General features: G+C 43.0%; 1 pseudogene across 1 annotated transcript; it reads left to right on the top strand.

The window, feature by feature from the left end:
- Positions 1 to 1,504: 1,504 nt before the first annotated feature.
- On the top strand, positions 1,505 to 5,094 carry LOC306641944 (apoptosis-stimulating of p53 protein 2-like; annotated as a pseudogene). The gene is made up of 2 exons: positions 1,505 to 1,717; positions 2,742 to 5,094. The product of its transcript is annotated as an apoptosis-stimulating of p53 protein 2-like (transcript).
- The last annotated feature ends 3,159 nt before the right edge of the window (positions 5,095 to 8,253 follow it).

Below are 8,253 nucleotides of genomic sequence, written 5' to 3'. Positions count from 1 at the left end.
TCTGGAAGTAAAAAATAAAAATAAAAAATAGAGGGGCTGGGATGTAGCTCAGTTGTTCAATCCCCAGTACAAAATAAAGAACCAAAACAAAACAAACAAAAAGGGTGGGGGGAGAACTGAGAGGAATTTTTAAGAAGAGATTGGGACTCTGCCTTCATGGATGATTAATTCATTCCTTCAAGTAAGGGGTTATCTCAAGGCTGAGTCAGATTTGGCTAGGTCTCTCACATACTCCCTGTCTCTCACTTTGCACCACCCTAGGACTCTGCAGCAGGACCATCCCCAGGTTTGACCCCTGCAATTGAACCAGAACCATAAGCTTAAATCTCTGTCTTTACAACTCATCCAATGATGGCTATTAATGACGACCAATAGAAAATGGGCTCAGAGCTCCTCCCTCCATATGCACAAACTCACACAGAACGGGTCAGGTCACAAGTAAAAAGGAGGTCCGTTGCCCTTACTTAAAGAGATCACATTTTTTTGGGAGCAGGAATATCATATTTGTGAGGCAGAAACATTCTTTATTATTTGTAATATCTTGCTGCTTCTGAATGAAGGAGGATCCTAAAGGGGGTCCTTTGCAGAGTGAAATGACAGGTAGGAAGCTGGTGGATTGGGGAACCTCTGGGAGAGAGCCAGTAGCTTGGCAAAAAAGGGATGTACAGGATGGTGGGGCCATGAGGAAAGTTGATTTAGAGAAGTTATGACAGAAGAAAAGTGAGGTGATGTCCATGAACAGAATTTTTATACCTTCATTCAAACATGATTACCAAGCACCTGCTGTGTGCCCTGGGCTAGGTGCTGAAGAGAAGGTACACAGCGACCCTAAGGAATCTTCAGTGAGGTATCCCACTTCTCCCTGACGCCTCATGGAATGGATTTTCTGAAGATGGTACAGAAATGCTCAGAAATTTGCCAAGACTGGCAGAGGGTGAGAACACAGGAGGCTGCCAGTGGGGACAGCCACACCTCACATCCATAAAGGAAAAACCCAATGTGTTGGCTCTCACTTCTCATAATTGACTCCATGACTAGGAATTGTAAGCATTTAAGTGCAGGAAGAATAGCCTAGCTGCTCAGGAATGTGGAGGGAAGGGAATACTTTGGTTTGAATAGAGTTAGTCCATTCCTTCCACAAGACCGGACAAGAGAGCTATAAACAGACCAAGATTTTTTGGGAAGGAATGCACTACAAAAGGGATTTGAGCATTGAGGAACAGTCAGAGTGCGCTCAGGAGTTTTACCAGAATGTGGCAGAAAGAATGCAGACTCGTGGAAAAGCGCCTCCAGAAAGAGTTGAGAGGAAAATGGATCAGATTGAAAAGTACATCATGACGCGCCTCTACAAATATATGTTCTGTCCAGAAACCACTGATGATGAGGAGAAGGACCTCACCATTCACAAGAGGATCAGAAGAGGACCTCCCTGGGTTTCATCTCAGATGCTTTGTGTCCCTTCAATGAGGATATTCCAGGAGTGTCTGACATGGTGGTAAAAGCGATGACAATATTGAGATGGACTCGAATCACGTGCCTCGAGATAGTTGCCTGCATCACCCAGTGCAGCGAGCACATCTTCAACGCCATCAAGATCACCAAGAACGAGCCCCTTCTGTGGTCATCTTCCTGCCCACACTCATCTACCTCGTGTTGTAGGGCAACCCCCCAGGCTGCAGTCCAACATCCAGGACAACCCCAGCTGGCTGATGATGGGGCAGGATGTTTCTCAGAGCTGCCCAATGACCTTGGCTTTTGAAGAGTAGGCATCCCTGGACATGGGGCAACTATCAGACACAGAGAGGTAACTGCATTCCCATGAAGCAGCTGATGTGGGATGTTAATCAACCTAATTGGAAGAAGAAAGAATTTCCCCAAGGAGTCTTTGAATGACACTCAAAGGAGCACCTGCACTTGTCTTGGGAATGCAGCAGCCTTCTGGGGCAGGCTCCCTGTCTCCTTCAAAGGAAGTGGCCAGTGCACACGGGAAGGGTAGAGGTCAACTTCAATGTCAGCTGGGGACCCTAGAGTGGATGGCAAAAGAGCAGCTCCTTGGCACTGGGTTTTCTCCCTCTGTTGAGTTTCACATTAGGAAGATTTCTCCTTCTTGATGGAAATGAGGGAATAGGTGCTGAATCAGTATCTTAGGTTCCTCTGATGTCACTCAGGGGTCACAGCGGGGTTTAAAATGCTGACTTCTGTGGACCCTTGTATGTGCAGTCACAACTCAAATGAAGCATTGTCATCATCTATTGCTGATTCAATCAAGGTTTTTCAGCTGTGCTGTGTAGAGTTGGGTGTAGAGGCAGTGTTCTCTTCTTATCCCTGGTTCTGGGAAATGTGCGATAGGGCTTCTTAGGTGAAGGACTCAAACATGAACACCTGTTTGAAAAAAATCACACTGAAACGAATGAAATCAAAGTCCTTCAGGATGTGACATCTTTGTCCTGGATATAAACAGTTGAAAGAAGGAAAAGGATGTTATAATTTAGCAATGCCTTAGGTTATGTTTCTGTGGGATTAATCACCCCCATCACGTTCTTAGTTTTTTATTAATTTTTTTATTTTCTTTTGTTATTTTATTTTTGGTCAATTAAGATCTACATTTTTGCATTCTAGAGGAGTTTACCTTGCTATAATCTTTGTTGATGAGCAGCAATATTGATTTTGAGAGACATCATTCAGTGCTGCCTTTCAAAATGTGCACTTGTGTACATTCAGATGCCTGGTGATGAAGGTAGCTGAGGGACCCACTGTGGAAGAAGGTGGCACTGCAGCAAATGGAAATCTACTGGTTTCTTCTGATGGACAGTTTCCTAAGCAAGCGGTGTCAGCCAAAGCCATGTGGCTGCAGTATGTCCAAACATCCAGTCCTCTACCATGGGGTGGGTGTTCTCAGGCCTGAACTGCTGGTGAAGCCTGCCTGGACCAATGGTTCCTTGGCCACGTGGACTTCAGAGCAGCCAGGGAAGAGATAATCATTGCCCGGTATAAGATCTGGATCCTCTTCACAAACATCCATTCATCTGGTTCTGAGTCCTTCAAATGAAGATCTTTTCCTGAGCCAAGGTTCTTTGAGCCTCAAATTACTAGGAATGCCCTGGACCAAGCTGATGATGGGGAAGTTCTGTTGAGGGAGAAAGAGAAGCAAGTGCATCCCTTCTTGATGTTCAACGCAGTGGACCACTGTGCGCCCCACCCTCCTTTGGCACACTGAGGAAAAACAAGAGCCGTGAAAATATCTTGCAGGCTGCAAATAAAAGTGTGGTTAAAGTACCTCCTCCTCTTCCAAGAAAACCAAAACTGGTTAATTTGCCTTATTTGGACAAACCTGTTAATCACCTCTGACATTAAGCCAGATGGAAATCCTCAGCAGTTGCCAACAGCTGTTACATCCATTGGAAGGGAACCCAAACCAGCAGGGCAGCAGCCAAGGGTGCTGCAACCCCTCAGATACCTTCAGTTGGCCAAGACCAAACCCTTTCTCCAGGATCTAAGTCATAAAGTTTACCTGCTGCTGCAGTCCAGCCCTTTACTCCCCAGCCTTCCAAAGATACCCTTCATGCAGCCTTTAGAAAACCTCAGACCATGGCAGCCAGCTCTATGTATTCCATGTATGCGCAGCATCAGGCTCCAGGCCAAAACTTCCAGCAGGCTGTGCAGAGTACACTAAGACACATTTGAGAGGCCTACACTTTGCAAGTGTATATGGCAATCCTGTCATAGCTACTTCCCAAATCCACAGCAGCACCCAGAGAATATTTACTCCAACAGCCAGGGCAAGTCCAGAAAGAACCTGAAACAGAACTATTAAAGTGAAAGAATCCTCAACCACTCAGCCCAACCAAATTATTGCCTTTCTTATCTTTCTTATCTAACCCTCCAAAACCATAATGATGCTGACTTAGAAGCCTTATGAAAGAAACTGTCTAAAGCACCCAGGCCACTAAAGAAATGTGGTTCTAATACAGAGTCAGAGGGTCCAAATGGACCAAATATTCAGGCTTTTTTATAAGAGCCCACAATAGCTGCAGTGGAGACCATATTTGTCACATCATACTCACCTCAGTGACTGCTGGCTCAGAAATCCCCACAGGAATTCCAAATCCACATTAACATATGGAACCAGAGAAGGGGGTGGTCCCTTTAGTTCCTGAGCCAGAGGATGTGGGGAGTGCCAGTTCACAAACAGTGACACACCATCTCCTTCTCCTGGCCTCAATTATGTGCTGGAAGGTGTCCCAGACAGGAGCTCGAATCTCCAGAAGAAGACAGAGAAACCAAACCCAAATGCTCCACATGTACTTGAAGTGTATCTGAGGGAGTGTCCCCCATACTCACCTTCGCCCTACCCATTTGGGGAGCCAGAAGGTCCTGGAGAAGACTGTGTGAGCATGTGCCCACCTGAGATCACTGGGCAGGACTCTCTGCCTCCTGACAAAAGGACAAACTTGCTTAAACTGGCTCAGAGAGGGTAACTCAAGGAGTGAGGGTGAAATTCAAAGTTCCTGCTTTACTCCTAGATTCATCTTTGGTGGGAGAGTTTGACCTCATACAGAGAATTATTTCTAAGTTGATGACCCAAGCTTGCCCAATGATGATGGCAAGAGAGCGCCCAACACTGCTGTGTGCAGGCCACACAGAAGTCATTAAGTTCCTGGTGCAGTTTGGTGTGGATGTAAATGCTGCTGATAGTGTGGGTGGATCCCTTTGCACTGTACTGCCTCATGTAAAAACGTCCAGGGTGTAAGCTTTGGGTGGAGGCAGGAGCAGCTGTGTTCACCACGACCTACAGTGACATGCAGACTGCTACACATGATCGTGAGGAGGTGGACAAAGGCTACACACAGTGCTCTCAGTTTCTTTATGGAGGTTCAGGAGAAAATGGGCATAATGAATTCAGGAGTCACCTGTGCACTTTGGGATTATGACCCTCAGATTGATGATGAACTGCCCCTGAAAATAGGAGACAGCATGACAGTCATCCACAGAAAGGCAAATGAAATTGAGCCATGGTGGGCATACCTTGATGAGGAGGAGGCACATGTTCCATGCAGCTTTCTGGGGCTGTACCCAAGATCTCAACCAAGATGAAAGAGCTCGGCCTGAAACTTGACACAATATTAGTTAATGAATTAATTTTATTTATCACCAAGAAGAAATAACACAGATTTTGTTGGCAAAATTTTCACAATTCTTATTTTGATGACAGTGTAGTTTGAAAGCAATGCAGAATGTGCTCTGGAAGAAAATGGAGGATTGAAGAACTCACTCCTATTGGGGGACACTCAGCTTGAGGAAACGGAACTTGTAACTCAGCAAACCTTTCTGAGCTGGCCACAGCTGCTCCACAGAGCACTCAGGAGGCACTCAGTGACAATCCAGTTTTCTGCAAGAAAGAGGACCATCCTTGGGCTGTAGGGATACTGGCTTTCTGTCAAGGTCTTTTTGCACTGCTCTGTACCAGTCCTCCTCTCAGAAGGACCAGTGCCATTGAGGCAGCATCCCTAATCCTCCAGTGCCAGCAGGACTGCACTGGTGTGGGGGCATGAAGGGGCCATGCATTTGCATATTGCCAGCAAAATCTACTAGTTGTTGTTCAATGAGCAACAACTATTTATATGAATTCTTCTAGCGTTTTGTGAATTATACATAGATTAAAATATTGAAACTTAACTACACTACCTAATCTAGATTAGATTTAGAATTTTGTCAGGGTGAATGTGAATCTATATTTATTGTTTTTTGTATAATTTGTCTAATTTTTTGAAAATTAGAGAATTGTTGTAGATTTACTCATAATACTTGTCAAGATTATATCTAATATTAAAAACAATTAGAATAAAATTAAACTAACACTAAAAAATTACTGTGTACAAAAAGGCTGGATAACAAAGACAACAAAAAAAACTTTCCTCTGGTTTTCAGGAAACATTATGGCCAAGAAAATTTGGGATTTAAATGAAGAAATATGACTCAACTTATTTGACATTTAGATTTACTGAATATGAGAAAATTTGATATAGTAAACTCTTAATATCAGTCTTCAATAATGTTATGAATTACCAAAATGTCAATTTATTTTTCATAATTCTATAAATTTATAAATGCTTTGTTTTACAGGAGAAATGAAACCAGAAGTGCAATTGAGTTCTTTTCCTTCACTTTAATATCTCTCACTTTGCTGGACTGTGCAGGGTAACATGATAGTTTTAATGATAGAAAAGTCCTCAGAAACAGGACAATATGTCTGCTACTTATTCAGGTGATGTCTGCTAAATAAATAGAAAGAAATTATAAGAGATTATGGGACAATTGTTTATTTTTGATGAAAAATACTTTAAAGTAAAACTTTAGAACTAATAATGAACATTTATATTTGCCATCTACTTTCATACAAATCCACATAAAATAAAATGATTAATATATTATTTATAGATGTGTATTAAATTGGTAGAGAATAAAAGCATACATATATTCCAGTGAATATGTGGTGCTGTGCTCTTCATTCATGCTTATTTTGGGCAAAAAAAACTTTCTCATAATGAATTCTTTTAATGATATAGCCTATATAATAAACATGCTGAGCTGGCTCATGGTCATTCCACTCCATGAGAGTGTAATATCCACTGGGTCCCAGCATTTTTTTTTTTCTCATTGTGTGTGTGTCTGTATTTTCTAATCCCCCACCTCCCCTCATCTGTTTTCCTGAATTAACCAGCATACAGGTCACAGTAGTTGGTGCCCAAACAGGGTCTGGCTACAGGGCAACTCCACTAGTCAGATGAGGAGGATGCTCCTGGAAGACCCTGTAATGAAGAAGAGGCGAGGAGAACAGTGTAGCCTGGTGTAAGCATGGGACATACAGTATCCAAGGAAAGGGATGCTGTGTTACTAAGCTTACGACTGTTCTTAAATCACAGGGATATCAGCCAGATTAAATAGGGTCCTGATGAGTCTTATGCAGAATTAGTTGTGCAAGTGTATCAGGCTTTTGACTGAGTGATTGAGGACCCAGAGTCTGGTGATTTATTGACTAAACCATTTTTGAAAATGTAAACAGAGCTTGCCAGGAGGCAATATGTCCTTATTAAAAGAAGGGAACTGTTTCTGATTTTATCCATCTCTTTGCTGACATTTGGTAGTGCATATGTTCAGGGAGTAACTCTGGCCATGGCTTTAAAAGTTTTGCAGCCTCTCTGGAAAAATAAAAATTCCAAAAGGGAGTGTTTTAACTGTGGCAAGCCTGCAAGCACATTTGCTGAGGGAATGTCAGCAGCTGCCTGGTCAAAAGAAAATTCAGAGCCAGTCTTCAGTGGTGCTGGTACCCATCCCAGAGCTGTGTCCATGCTGGCACTGTGATAAACACTGGACCGATGAGTGTGAATAACAGCAGATGTGAATGGACTTCCTCTGCTGGGAAACACTCCCGCCAAACAATAAGGATACTTTCCTGCACTCCAGAGAAGATATATAACCCAGCCAATCCCATGTTCCACCTTTCATGACCTATAGAGAGTCACAGAAAGAAATGCAGGATCACCTCTGTGCCACTGCCAGGTGTGTATTAACTTTGGAAATGGGGCCCCGGGCTTTACCTGCTGGGGTTTATGGCCCTTTGCCCTCTGGCACAGAGGGGCTTATATTGGAACAAAGTAGTCTAATGAAGGGATTTTAAGTGTCACCAGGGTTGATAAAGCCAGCTTTTACAGTGGAAATAAATTGGCTCAGACCAACAGTTCTATTGTTCAAGTACTTCCAGAAAATAACAGGTCAAAATCTTCTTCTGTCTTATCACTCAACAGAAAACATCTTGTCAAATAAACCCAGAGGTGAAAAGGGCTTTGGGGTCTCAAACAGGTCATTCTGGGCTCAGTTAGTCAGGCAGAGTGAACTCCACTGGTGCTTAAAATAAATGGATTTTTCAGGGTGTCACAGCCACTGGGGCAGATGTGGTTGTTATGTCTACACTGCACTGGCCTAAATTAATTGCTGGATCTCTGAGCAATTAATCAGACCATGGAATTAATGGATGCATTACATCCTGGACTTTCTTTTCCTACAGCTATTCCTTTTATTATTTAATCATAATAGACTTAAGGGATTGTTTTTCACTATACGTTTACATCCAGCTGATTGTAAGTGCTTTGCATTTAGTGTTCCAGTCATTAACTTTAAAGAGCCAGTTAAAAGATACTGTTGGAAGGTTTTGCCACAGGCAATGGCTAATAGTACTAGCTTAGGTCAGACTTT

This window comes from Sciurus vulgaris (assembly GCF_902686455.1).
Source record: "Sciurus vulgaris genome assembly, chromosome: 12".
Lineage (NCBI taxonomy): Eukaryota > Metazoa > Chordata > Mammalia > Rodentia > Sciuridae > Sciurus > Sciurus vulgaris.
Note: the sequence above shows the minus strand (reverse complement) of the source record. Positions and strands in the feature narration are given on the sequence as shown.